Source organism: Zingiber officinale, chromosome 8A, assembly GCF_018446385.1.
Source record: "Zingiber officinale cultivar Zhangliang chromosome 8A, Zo_v1.1, whole genome shotgun sequence".
Lineage (NCBI taxonomy): Eukaryota > Viridiplantae > Streptophyta > Magnoliopsida > Zingiberales > Zingiberaceae > Zingiber > Zingiber officinale.
Window position 1 is genome coordinate 102360734 of NC_056000.1, and position 12832 is coordinate 102373565.

Here is a 12832-nt window from a genome sequence, read left to right on the forward strand (position 1 = left end):
TTATGAATTACAACACAAATCCAATATTATTGGGTATTTTGGGCCATGACTATCACAAATTAATATATAACTCAAAATTATATATTTTTCATAATTTTATATAATTTTAAAATTAATTTTTACAATTTTTATGAGTAAAATTTCCCGGCGGTCCCGTTTAGCGGTTTCGGGCGCAATCGCGGAACGGATCCCCTTGCGGGGCCCAGGGGCAGCGCCCCTACCCGCGATCTAACCATCGCGAGGGTTCCTTTGCAATCCAACAGCGCCTAAACCCGCTGTCCCAAAACGATTTGGGTCGAGACATTGCCGTTTCGGAAAAATCTTCCCGACGGGTTCGTTTTTAGCGATTTCGGGTGCAATCGCGGAGCAAATTCCCTTGCGGGGTTAGGGGCAATGCCCCTACCCACGATCTAACCATCGTGAGTTGCTCCTTTGCGATCTAATAGCACCCGACCCCGCTGTCCCAAACGGATTTGTTGCAAAACGAAGCCGTTTAAAAGAAACCTTTCCGGTAACCGAAGCCTACAAGTGCCGAGACACTTGTGCTTCGCTTCTACGGAAAAATTAATCATAAAAACTCTAAAAACTCAATTTTTACAGAAAATCACAGAAGGTATATTTTTCATAAAAATACAAATGAACTTGTACAAGTCTTTGCACGTGGCTCTGATACCACTCTTGGGTTCGTCGGGCCGCGAAAATCGCTTTTTCGCGTCGCGGAAACCCCGAGTCACCCAAAGCCATGGATCTCATGCAAAGATTCGTAAACAAAACTTTTCGAAAAACTTTTTCTTGTACGAGTTTGTAAAAACTTTAGATCTACACTAGATGAGAGTTATACCTTCGAAGCGAAGCCCTTCGCGTTCCCGCTCGTCCAAGAAGTTGCCGGATCTCTAGACCGTCAAGTGTCGGTCCTCTAGAAGTATCCACACGAACAGTTCTTGATGGAGAAAACCTAAACAAAGGTGTGCTAGCACCTTGATAGGTCATGGTAAGGAAGAGGAGGGAGAGCAAGGAGAGAACCCAAGGAAGAAAGAAGGAGTTACACCACTTGAATGAAAAATAAAATTCACATCTCCAACCCAAAGTGGCCGGCCACTATACATTGTGTAACTCCCCATTAAATGCAATTAATGTGAAGTTATTATGAAAATGGCTTTGTAACTTCCATGAGGTGGCACCCATGATGATGTGGAACATCATTATTGGTCCACCTAATGCCAACTCACCAATGAGGTGGCAAAAGGTCAAGTCAAAATTGACCTTTGGTCTTCCTTCTCAAGTCAAGTCAAACTTGAACCAATCTCTACCATGGTTGATCTAATCTAACCATTTGATTCGAGCCAACTTAATATAATGAATCTAATTCATTAAATTAAATTGATTCAATGAGTCAAAATCTAAATTAGACTCATTGAACACATGAATCAACTTGAGTCGAACTCAAGTTAGCCCAATTAGGATTACTCTTAATCCAATTTGATTCATCAAATGAATCTAATCCTCTTGGTTCATCATATGAACCTAATCTCCATCTAATTGTCCTAAGTGTGTGACCCTATAGGTTCTTGTAACGTTGGCAATGCCCTAAACCCATTTAGGAGCATAAGTAATGAGCGGTATCTAGCAACACATCATTACTACCCAAGTTACAAGAATGTCGAGATCCGACATCACCTTGTGACTACCAATTGTGACTCCTCACAAAATAATGACAAGTGTCCTTCTATCCTAGACATCTAGATTGATCAATATGAGGCATAGACTGTGTCATCCTCTAATCAATCTAAATCTTGAACTCCAAGTTAGACTCACTCGATCAAATGAGCTCAACATCTAATGTTGACTCATTTGGGCATGGCCATGCACTTAGTGGTCTCACTCTATCAAGAATACCGATGTCGCTCCCGTCATATGGGAGGGATAGATTCCATCTACATCACTCACATCCCTCTACATAATTCATTATATACCCAGTAATCGCCTTTATAGTCCACCCAGTTACGGGTGACGTTTGACGAAACTAAAGTACATAACTCCTTATGTAGGGATCCATGGTGACTTCAGGTCTAAGGACTAATAGTCATACTAATAGCCACATGAGAAAGTATATGACACTCATATAACGATCCATGATAATTTCTCATGGCGGGTCATTCAGTATACATTCTCTAATGCATACCCATGTGTCAGCTTGATATCTCTATATCCATGACTTGTGAGATCAAGTCATCGAGCTAACCTACATGCTAGTCTTATTGTATTAACATTGTCCCTGAATGTTAATACTCGACTATGAATGATTTAGAGTAGTGTTCCCTATATCATCTCACTATCGATTCAACCAATCGATTGATATAGGTAAGAACCTTCTACTCAAGGACGCTATTATACTTAGTCTATTTGGCACTAATATAAATAAGTATATTAACCAAACAAATGCCTTTATTAATATACAAGAATATGATATACATGAGTCCGTACAATCATCAAATGATTGGCTCTAGGGCTCTAACTAACACTCCAACCCTAGCTCCTGCCATCTTTAGCCACCGCCATTGGGTCGAGTCATCGCATCCATCTTGCTTCTTATTTCGCTGCGCCTCAGGTGCTCCAAAAGTACCACGCCTCGCAAGAATCCGATCCACGACAAAAATAAAATTTTACATATATCGATCCTATATTCCACGAGGGAATGTACATGTATTCTAAATCGAAAATAAAATAAAATTCTAAAAATAATACAGCTCCTGTTGTATTTTATACATACAATCATGCACACAAATAATGCCCTTGACATGTCCAAGGGTCCAATCACACACAATATCAATAAGCCATAATAGGTGGAGCCTGCAACCAAAGAGTTAGCACATCCTACTATTTTCCTGCCTAAATTATGTATGACATGTGCATAACCTATTTGAATTCTAAACACACAGACGCAAACCCTAGCTCTGATACCAATTGTTAGTTAGTCCTAGGAAAACGTACCGGTTCCACTGTACAAAAATTTTTGTACAAATGTCGAATCTTTCCTTAAATAACCTATTGTGTTCTTTAGAAGTTAAATTAGGAATCGCAGACGGAACTTAACATCATTGATTCTAAATTTAAATTATCTGTTCTTAATGGTTTAGATTTGAATCGCAAACGGAACTTAACACTATTGATTCAAATCTACCTAAGTTATTAATTCCATTAAATATTAATTTCCAAAATCAGCTTCTAGGACTGCATGGCGAGGCACATGGCCTTCTTCGATATGGGAGCAACCACCACCGCCTAGTCAAAGCCTTTTAAGGAAAGCTAATATTTAATTTCCTTAAATAACTCTAGGTTAACCAAAAAGAACAATCGAATAACAAATTCAAAAAAGAAGAAAACACAAACTCAAAAAATAAATTCGATAAACTAGATCTAATTGTCTCTTGTATTTAGAATTCATACAAAGAAAAATAACTAGTATGATGTGGAAGAAAAATACTAGTTATACCTTCTCTTTGTAAGCTAATGACCTCAAGATCTTCTGCCATATTCCTCGCCTCGCCTTTGACGTCGTGTGGGCGCCGATCCTTCAAGATGAACACCACCCAAAAGCTTCCTCCTCTTCTTCTAAAATCCGGCCACCACCACCACCAAGGAGAAGAGAGCAAAGGGAAAGGGAGAAGGGAGAGGGTTGACCACCAAGAGATCTCCAAGTAAGAGAATAAAAGTTGTGTCTCATGAAGCCCCCTAACCCCTTCTTTTATATTACTTGCCCAAGGCAAATAAGGAAAAACTTTTTACAAAAAATAAAATTATTCAAGAGTTTTTACATTTCCCTTTTAATTTTTCCTTTTCTTTCCTCTTGATTAAATCAATCACCAAATTTGATTTTGTGATGATTTTAATTTATTTTATTATGGTCGGCCCTTTGCTTGGGCACCAAGCAAGGTGGTCGGCTACCTCATCAAGGGAATAAAGGAAATATATGTTTTAAAAATTTTACAAGAAGAAATCCTCTTATAAAATTTACAAGCTCTCTTTCCTAAAGTAGGAGTTAAAAAAGGAAAGTTTTAAAAATTAAAACTATGTTTTAAAATTTAAAACTTCTCTAACAAAATTTCCTTCTTTAACATGATGATAGAAAATTTTAATTTTAAAACTTATCTCCCTTTTTTTCTTAAACCATGAGGATGGTTAAAAAAGGAAAGTTTTAAAACTTTTAAAACACTCTATTAAAATATGTGGCCTAATACAAATAAGGAAAGTATTAAAAAATAAAAACTCTCTTTTAAAACTTATAGTTTTCTACAAAGAGAAGATTTTAAAAATTCAAAACACCCCTCCTATTTGAAATAATTGTGGTCTGCCCTTACATGCTTGGTCACCAAGAAATAGGGCCGGCCCTATTAAAAGGAGATGTGGCCGACCATTGCTTGGTCACCAAGCAATGGGTCGACCCCCTTCTTGGACACCAAGACGGGCCTTTCTTTGGATGAACTTGAGGCAATAATGAGGCTACGACAGGGACCTAGAGGAGAATTTGGTTTTGGCCTTCCGATGAGCTTGAGTATCTTGTGTTCGCCCCGAACACACAACTAAAGTTCATCGATAATAACTCATTCCACTAGAGAGTTATTATGGCACTACCGCACCAATCCCAAATTATATTTTGGGCTCCTTCTTATCATGAGTGTGTTAGTGTCCCTGTGTTTAAGATTACGAATGTCCACTAATTAAGTAAGTTACTGAAAATTTACTTAATTAATATCTATCTCCGAGAGTAGTACCACTCAACTTCATTATCATGTCGGACTAAGTCCACCTGCAGGGTTTAACATGACAATCCTTATGAGCTCCTCTTGGGGACATTCTCAACCTAGATAACGAGGACACAGATTCCTTCTATAATCAACAACACACATTATAAGTAGTACCATTTCCCAACTTATCGGGTCTATTGATTTATCGAGCTAAATCTCACCCTTTGATAAGTTAAAGAAATAAATACTAAATATATGTGCTTGTTATTATATTAGGATTTAGAGCACACACTTCCATAATAACTAAGGTCTAGTTCTTTTATAAAGTCAGTACATAAAGAACTTACCGAAATGGTCCTACTCAATATACTTAAAGTGTATCAGTGTAATTTATTAGTCAAGATAAACTAATACTTAATTAAACTACGACTATTCTGATGGTTTGTTCCTTTCCATTTTAGTCGTGAGCAACTTGTTTATAATTTATAGAGAACCGACAACATGATCTTCTGAGTGTGACACCACACTCCATGTTGTCTACTATATAAATTAATTGAACAATTATATTTAACAAATAAATATAGATATTGACCAATGTGATTCTTTTATTTCAATAAATAAATGCTTACAAAAGCTAGGCTTTTAGTATACACTCTAACAATCTCTCACTTATACTAAAAGACTAAGCTGCCATATCTGTTGCCATACATCTGATTCCCATCCCCTCCACATGCCGATCAAATGCTTTCTCCGGAAGGGCCTTAGTGAAAGGATCTGCTAGGTTATCTACTGATGCAATCTTGGCGACGACAACTTCTCCTCGCTTGACGATGTCTTGTATCAGGTGGTACTTGCGCTCTATATGTTTACTTTCCTTATGGGCTCATCATTCCTTCGAGTTTGCAACTGCATCGCTATTATCACAATAAATTGTGATGATCTTGGGAAAACCAGGAATCACATCGAAGTCCATTAGAAAGTTCCTGAGTCATACAACTTCTTTGGCTGCCTCAAAGGCTGCCACATACTCAGCTTCCAAGGTTGAGTTCGAGACGCATTTCTTCTTAACACTCCTCCATGCAATTACTCCACCTCCTAGAGTAAACACATAGCCTGACATAGACTTACTATTGTCCCAATCTGATCGAAAATCTGAATCCGTGTAACCCACAGGGAGCAAATCGTCTGCTTGGTAGATTAGCATATAATCTCTAGTTCTTCTCAAGTACTTTAAAATATGCTTCACATCAGTCCAATGTCCTTGTCCTGAGTTACTCTGATATCTGCTAACCATGCCTATGATAAAACTAATATCAGGTCTCGTACACAGCATTGCATACATAAGGCTTCCTACAGCCGAAGAATAAGGAACTGCCTTCATGTCCTCAATCTCCTTTGATGTATTCGGGGACATCTCTTTAGATAAGGCTACTCCATGCCTAAAAGGTAAGAAACCTTTTTTGGAGTTTTGCATGCTAAAACGAGGAAGGATTGTATCTATATATAAAGCTTGGGATAGGCACAACATTCTTTTCTTGCGATCCCTTATAACTTTGATCCCAAGAATGTGTGCACATTCTCCTAAGTCCTTCATATCAAATTATTTGAACAACCATACCCTTACGTTCGATAATACCTTGACATTGTTTCCAATTAACAAAATATCATCTACGTATAGTACAAGAAATACCACCACGTTTCTGTTACACTTCTTGTATACACAAGACTCATCCGGACACTGAATAAATCCATATGACTGGATTACTTCATTAAACCATATGTTCCAAGATCTTGAAGCTTGCTTCAGTCCATAAATGGACCGATTGAGCTTACACACTAGATGCTCTTTCCCCTTTTCAATGAACCCTTCTGGTTACTTCATATGGATGTTTTCTTCAAGACTTCCGTTAAGGAAAGATGTCTTGACATCCATTTGCCAAATCTCATAATCCATATGAGCGACAATGGATAAGAGTATCCGGATAGACTTAAGCATAGCTACCGGCGAAAATGTCTCATCATAATCGATTCCCTCTTTCTGAGTGTACCCTTTCGCAACAAGCCTTGCTTTGAAGGTTTCTACCTTCCCATCTGTCCCTCTTTTCTTTTTATAGATCCACTTGCATCCAATGGTTTTTACACCATCAGGTAGTTCTACAAGCTCCCAAACCTTAATAGAATACATAGATTCTATTTCGGAATTCTTTGCCTTTTGCCAAGATACTGCATTTATATCTTGGAGTGCTTCATCATATGTCCGGGGATCAGGTTCATGTTTACCCAGGATCAAGTCTGAAGACTCTCCCAAAAACATGGATCTCTTAGGCTGCCTTACAACCCTCCCACTACGACGAGGCACCGTTTGTGGTTGTGTATCATATGTGACACGTGTTGCAGTCTCTTGTGGTACTTCATCTTGTACTGTTGGTACTGAAGTAGACGTGTCCTCTCTAAGTTCTTCTAGAACAATTTTGCTATTGGGCTTGTGATCCATTATATAGTCTTCTTCTAAAAACTGGGCATTGGTGCTAACAATAATCTTCTGGTCTTTAGGACTATAAAATAAACCACCTTTCATTCCTCTAAGATAACCCACAAACACACAAACTTCTATACGAGATTCTAACTTATCAGCATCTGGTTTCAGCGCATGTGCTGGACTACCCCAAATCTGAATATGTCTTAAACTGGGTGTCCGCCCATTCCACAATTCTGTTGGAGTAGAAGATACTGATTTAGAAGGTACTAAGTTCAGTATGTGCACTGCTGTTTCCAGAGCATTTCCCCAAAACGAATTTGGTAATTCTGAATAACTCATTCTGCCACACCATTCTGTTGGGGTGTACCAGGTGCGGACAACTAGGATTGAATCCCAGCCTCTGATAAGTAATTCCTAAACTCTCCTAAGAGGTATTCGCCACCACGATCAGACCATAGTGTCTTGATACTTTTACCTAGACGTTTCTCCACATAAGCCTTGTACTCTTTGAACTTATCAAAGCACTCAGACTTGTGGTGCATTAGGTAAATGTATCCATATCTTGAATAATCTTCTATAAAAGAGATAAAATATTCAAAATCACCTCTAGCCTGGATAGACATAGGACCACACAAATCAGAATGAACCAATTCTAACGCTTCTTTGGCTCTATACCCCTTGCCCTTTAAAGGTCTCTTGGTCATTTTACCTTCCAAGCAGGATTCACATGTTGGAAAGTTTGATTGGCTCTATACTTCCGGAGTCGAAGCAAATGATGAATATGGCTTTAGATCTTTGATTGAGGCTCAAAAAGGGCATAGATCTGGACCAAGATAGATCTCCCAAGAGGGAGAACCTTCCTCTCTTTGAAAAGGGGAAGAATTCCCCTTTTATAGAGCAGGATGAGACCTTGAGCATGGCTGTAAAATACCGAAAAAATGATGAATAATGATAAGGGAATTTTCCGGAATTTTTAGAAATTTTTCGAGAATTTTTCGGATCTCGTATGTACGAGGTTACGGGGATAAAAATGGGGCCCGGAAAAAGCCTGTTTAGGCTACCCCGTTTTAGTGAGGAAATGTTTAATTTTTACATTTCTTTTTCCTTCTCTATTTCTTTTTCTTTATTTTTTTTTATTTTTTTTTTCTTCTTTTCCTTCGTTCCCTTCCTTCCCTGCCGAAGCCTCGCGTGCCCGACACCTCTCACGCGCGATCTCCCTCTTCCTCGCGCCGAACAATCGCCTTCTCTGCCCTAACCGCACACGGGCGGTTCCTTCTCCTCTTCCTCTTCGCCGCGTGCCCATACCGACATCGTGCCCTAGCCTGAAGCCGACGGCCACAGTCCAATCTATCTCCGGCGGCCACTGCCTTGCCTTCTTCTGCCCTAACGCTTGTGCCGTAGCCGCCTAGCACTGCCGACACCCACTGGCACAGCCGAGCTTTCCCCTCTTCATGAGTTGCTGTCGCGCCACCGAAGGAACTTACCGTACCCTATATTTTGCATCGCATCGCCAACGATCTCTCTTCGGGTTGTGGACAGAAGCTGAGCATCCGAGCATGCCCTAGCTTCTTGATGTTGACGGCTGATGCTTGTGTGGGAATGCCACTGTTCGGTCAAGAGAGGGTAAGGGTAAGCCCTAGCGTCAATCTCTCTTTGCTGTATCTTTATGCATCGCGTCTTGGATATTCAGGTTTCAATACTCCGGCCAACCTCCTCCTCCTTTACTCCTTAACGCTACTGGATCGCGTCGGATCCCTAATCGGGGCCTTACTTGGTGTTTAGATTTGGTGGCACCATTATCATCAGTGCTTTGGAGCACTGGATTGTTTGGAGATGAGAGGATGGACTTGAATTCTTCGCTGGTTGGTGCGTTCTGGATAATGTCGGATACAAGTTAGGCACCAACTTGACCTAATGCCACCACTAGTATCTGATCTGATCTTCTACTATCACTGAAGAAAAAGGGAAGTTAGGTAAAGATCCTTATTGACTTCAATAGTGATGTGGATTTAGGTAAATTATTGTTAGAATTCCTAACTAGTTGGATTTGTGATCGTTTTGCAAATGGTTATGGAGGTTTGAGTGTTGTTGCTTGGTTCCAGCTTTAGACCCAGCCGCTATAGCTCCGGTTGAGAGCAACAACATGAACGAATTTTTTTTGGGTAAGTTGTTCTATGAAATTCTTACATTTAGTATTGGTTTAGATAAGTTGTTGTGTTTGATTATGCATATTGCAAATCCTAATTTGAATGGATTAGTTAGGATTTATTGAGGAGTTGGATGATCTAATTAGGGTTCCTGGAGAAAATAATTTGGTTAGCTATTTTGCTTAAAATTAAACTTAGCTAAACCATACGATTTATTTCAGGATTCGGTTTCGGGACGAGCACTTTGACATAAAGATTGATTAGTTCGATCTACATTGGAGGCGGGTACCTCTTGACTTATCTTTTATGATATTGTCATTGGATATGCATAGTATTTTATAACTACAAGCAATGAATATGTTTGCCTTTGGTATGTCACTGTTTGATATCCATAGCATGTTAGATTTGTCACCTGTGAAGTATCCGTACTTATATCTCGTGATTTGTTACCATGAGTATCTTGTTGCCATGAGTACCTTATTGCCATGAGTATCTTAGTTTCTAGAGTGACATACCATGCTTTACTGAGGTTAGGGTTAGACTCTGGATTTTTGTTTCTGACATGTATATCCAAATTATCTGATACTTAGGTTTTTATGTCATGCTTGGATTGTGTATTTCTATTGGTATATCATATATGATTCGTGTACCTAGATCTTGTGGCTTTGATCTGTGCATATTGTAGGTACATATGCTATGGAAGGGGGATATGTTTAGGATCTAGGTTGTTATACCATGGAGGACCAGTATACCCTAGATCCGTGGATTTGACATACTGATACTGTGGTACCCATATTATGTATATATGGATTTTTCTTTATGCTGATCGGGACATTCCATATTTATTATGTTCAGGACATAGGTTTTTGATATTCTATCTGACTTGTGTACTCTAGATCATGGTATGTGACCATCGATTTTACCGTACTCATTTTATACATATGGATATGGTTATGTTGACCAGTTTATGACCATGCTTACTGTCATGCATCATGATTGCATACTGCGCGATTGTCGGCTATACTATGGTTGAGCACATCGCCAGTTACATGTACTGCACACACCACCACTCATGGATTAGTGGTATATCAGACAGGTGTGTGGCGGTTCTGCTGTTTGGCTCCGTTGGTCTGAGGACTTAGCGTGGTAGCCGGCAGTCAGTTCCGCTCTGTTTGGCTCCGCTGGCGTTTAGTGTAGCTGCGTAGTAGCCGGCAGACGGTGGACTCTGTTTGGCTCCGTTGGTCAGGTGACTCAGCGTGGTAGCCGGCAGAGATACCTCCCCGTCATCGTGTACCGGGAGATGAGAGCATTGAGCTCCCCCATTTATGATTTGGGGTCACAGGACAGGAGTACTCCGACAGCATCCCGTCCACTTGGTCACTCATCAGGAGTAGTGACGACAGAGTGCACGGTTGTCACAGCCCTACCCACTCGGTCTCACCATTTGTGTGTGAGATGACTGACTGGCGTCAGGGGTGACCAGGACGCATCATTAGCATCATATGCATTTATGCATTTATATTTTTATAATTGTGTTTGCTGCATTTGGTTGCTGCATTTTGGTTGGATACATACTTTTGACCTGCATACAGGATTATTGACACTTTCGGTTTGACGACCCTTTTGTCTGGATAGGAGTTCCTGGTGAGTACAACTTCCTCAGTTACCTTTCAGTTTTGCGTATTCCCTATATATGATTAGGAAGCTATATTCCATGTTTGTTGCTGTTAGATATATCTTACTACTCATGTCCATTGGTATTCGCTGAGTTGTTGAACTCACCCCTGTTGATACTATTTTTTTTCAGGTACCAGGTTGGTTTTGGTGTCACTTGGAATATCCTGTCTGCTGGTCCCCACGTCACATTAGAAGACTTATCGGTTTCACGTATGTTCTATTTGTTTATGTATCAGTTTTGTTTAGCTCTGTACTCCGGTTTTGTTTTTGGAGTGTTGATGTTGTTATGTGGTATTTTGTATTTGTTGTTGGTTGTGTAAGCCTAGCCGGCTAGCAGTTTTGTGTTTGGTTTGTATATGGTTTCTGTCGTTTTCCGTTGTGTTTTTTTATTGTATCAGCCTAGTAGGCTGTATCATATAACTGTGTGGTTGTGTGTATATTCCAGCCGCCTGTGGCTGATGTATATTGTGTATGTAGAAAGTTTCAGATTGTCCGCTGTACAGGGGAGGTGCTGCCGAAATTTCTTTGGACAGGGACTCCTCCGGGGCGTGACAATGGCTCATGTCACGGGCATGCCTTTTGGCACCATCGGGACTTGAAGTAGTTCTTGAACCGTTGCATAGCCATGCTTTTTGGCACGACTAGAGTATAAAACCGTTCAGGTGGAATGGCACGACCATGCCAATTGCCATGGCCACACCTTGATTTTTCTTTGGATGCTTAGCATGGCCATGCCTTTTGGAACGGCCTGACCTTGTTTTGATTCTGGAAATCTGGCATAGGCATGTGATACCACATGACCTGGACTTGCTTGTTCTCTGGTAGAGTGGCACGGCTGTACCTTTTGGCGCAACCATGGTTTGCTTACCCATGGGTGTGGAACCATGGCCATGTGGAGACACATGGCCAGGCTCTTCTCTTTTCCTTTGATCACTCCGAAGCACGTCTCAACACCGTTTTCACTCCAAAAATACATCCTATCAATAGAAAAGTAAACAAATAGCAAATCTTCGACAAAAGGGATAATTATGCTAAAAAATATGATAAAGAGAGGTGAAATTGCATAGGACATATGCAAAGAAAGTAAGTGAATGTGCATTAAAACATGTATAAAAGTATATATAATCTACGCACATCACACTCCCACACTTGAACCTTTGCTTGCCCTCAAGTAAAATGCCGCAATCTAGATTCATGTGCTCATATAATGTATCATAATCTTTAGTATATTAATCTAACTCTATCAACTAGTTTCATTGGTAGGAATTATCATAGAGTAACCAAAGCGTGGCCTAAACATAAGTTCCTATACATAGTGCAATAAGTAACGTAACTCTTCATGTTTCAATTCCTTATCATAGTCAAGTCGTCATCCACATTAATTCCTTGTGTTTCCAGTGATATATGCTTATTTTCCATACACTTGGTTCATATTTCTTAGTCTACCCAAGGTCTCAAATGTGTGTCTGATATCAAGAGAAACATATTATTTATTTCCCTAATAACCTGACTCGGTCTCAAAGAGATAATTTGCTAGTTTCCACTTGTGAAACTATTTTTTATATCCCTTATTTATTTTTTTCCAAATTGATTGCATCATACAATACTTGAATTTATCAAAAAAAAAATTGCTTCTTTAGATGTAGCACTAACAAATGTAGGGATATTTCAATTTTTCTAAACAAGCATACATGATACGAGCATCATCCAATAACTGAGATGTAGTCTAAGAAATCACCATAGAAACCCAAGTACTAAATAAATTGGATGAATCATAACTATTA